Source organism: Bactrocera oleae, chromosome X (assembly GCF_042242935.1).
Source record: "Bactrocera oleae isolate idBacOlea1 chromosome X, idBacOlea1, whole genome shotgun sequence".
NCBI classification, from domain to species: domain Eukaryota; kingdom Metazoa; phylum Arthropoda; class Insecta; order Diptera; family Tephritidae; genus Bactrocera; species Bactrocera oleae.
Genome location: NC_091541.1, coordinates 31457467 through 31460019, shown reverse-complemented (window position 1 = coordinate 31460019; position 2553 = coordinate 31457467).

Sequence of the window (2553 nt, the reverse complement as noted above, 5' to 3'; positions counted from 1 at the left end):
ACTGTGACTCGACGATTTTCAAGAACAATTTTTTTCATTGTTTCGATGTTATCTCCGCTTGTTGACGTGGTCGAATCTCCAGGATGCTCATCGTCATCAACATTTTCTCGGCCTTCTGTAAAGCGCTTGTACCACTTATTAACATTTTTTGAGACCAAGTGGACTCACCGAATGCCACAGTCAACCTTTCAAGTGCCTTGGAGCAGTTTATTCCATTTTCAACGCAAAATATAATACATATTCTTTTATCAATTTCTTTCAAAAGTCAAAAATCGAAGAGCACACAAAACGTGAGTAACCTTTTTTGTTGTCAAAAACAAACTACTAATCGAAATTGGCTCTAATGCAAGCACATGGTAAAAATATGTGGCCGATTATAACAAAAACAAAATATGGATAATCGAATGTCACAGTCCGCGAAAATTCAAATTTCTCGTTTTCCTTTGAGCACACCTCGTACGTGTGTATTATATCTTAATTTAGTGCTTATTTATGGGTGACATAGGTCTATTGGGTTAAAACTTAATTGTAAAATACCCAAACTGAGTTTTATGACAGTTCCATCATTGCCAAATGTTATAAATAATTATAATATTGACAACTCCCTCTTCAATCATAGAGTTTCGTATCATGTCCAAGAATGATGGAATACGATTACACCAACCACGATCTTGTGAAGGTACATAAAACAATGTTAAAATAGCCTGAAAAACGTAAACACTTTTTTCGTGAAATATACTAAATTTGTTAGTTTATAGTAATTTTTTTGTGGGATGAGCCACAATATAATATAATATACGACAATATAACATGGCAACACCATGTCAGCAAGTCAGCTGATCCTGGTTTACAAGGAACGCTGAAACGAATACGACACAAAACGGGACAGCGAATACGTAGTCAACAGTTAGGCTCGAGGACGCCTGCTGTTATTATAAAAGACTATACAGCACGGTTAACGGCCCTTCTCCTGCTGGCAGCCACCGCGTGCGCATCGTTCCTGCACATCAATCACCACAACTGGTGAGCGCCCGACGTGATTAAAAGGTTAAATATAATTTTAAAATTCGCTAACTAATTCGTCTACAGTGTATTTCGTTTACAAGTTTCAACACTTGCGCATATATTTGCGATTACAGTGGACTTTGTGTATTGGTTTTAGCGCATAATCGCGCACGTGGCTGCCCACGCATACGACCGATTGGAGGACAGCTGGAGTTTTCGCGCATTCCTAATCTTCACAGCTTTGAGCGCAGTGCATAAAACGTTCCAATCATTTCATTTTCTTCTGCAAAAATCGCTATGCCAGATAGCGTGGACATGCAAGTGGCCGACAGTATAACGCCGCTCCAACGTGTTTCTATACGGTGTCCGTTATTGAATTCCGAACGACCAGCCTTGTGGTTCGCCCAACTTGAGGGACAATTTCATCTCGCCGGAATTTCCGATGAAATTACGCAATACCACTATGCTTCTTCACATCTTGACGCCAGGGCCGCCGCAGAAGTGGAAGATCTTCTTTTGAATGTTCCCACAGAAACGCCTTACACTCGCTTAAAATGGACACTGGTCGAACGCCTTACGCTCTCTCGAGAAGCACGACTACAGCAGCTTCTCGATCGAGGGACCTTGGGTGATAGAAAGCAGCAGACTTCCGATGACAACGCAATCTATACTTGCGTCCCAAGCAGACATGAATATCGATAAACTCGCATCTCTTGCAGACAAAATATACGATATCGCATTACCAGCAGCACAAATCAATTCGGTCCAAGAATCAGCAGCAACATCAGCAGTCGATTCACGCATTTCTCGTCTCGAAGCTTCAATTAATGAGGTAGCCTCCAGTTTTAAGAGACAAGTCGTATCTCGTTCCCGTTCTCGTCATCGCTTTCGTTCGCGCACATCTTCTCCAGCACCGAACAACGACACGTGCTGGTTTCAGGGAAACCTACCGTCGGACCGTTAGTGGCGGTTAACGGCTCCTCACTCGAATCAAACCACCTTTTCGTAACAGATCGTGCCACCAAAATCCAATTTCTGGTGGATATCTGCACGTTTCCCAAGTCTCTCGCACCTTGGTCGCCGGAACAAATCAACTTTAATCTCACAGCAGCAAATGGGTCTACGATAAACATGTACGGTTTCATAACTCTATCACTAAATCGTGGCCTCAGACTAAATTTTATATGGCGCTTCGTAGTGGCGGACATGACGAAACCTATTATTGGCGCAGATTTTTTAGCACATTTCGGCATCTTACCCGACCTAAAGAACAACTGCCTTATCGGCTCGATCACTGGACTAAAAGTCGCATGTCAATTATCAGCATCCAACATCATTTCGGAAATTAAAGTACTGCCCGTCGACCCTATATGGGCAGATACTCTAGAGGAATCTGTCAGCCAACGAAACATACGACGCAGCACCACATATCTACTACACCGGGACCTCCTGTTTCCTGTAAGGCCCGAATACTTGTTCCCGACAAACTCAAAATTGCTAAGACAGAGTTCAAAAAAATGTTACAATTAGCAATCGCTCAACATTCGA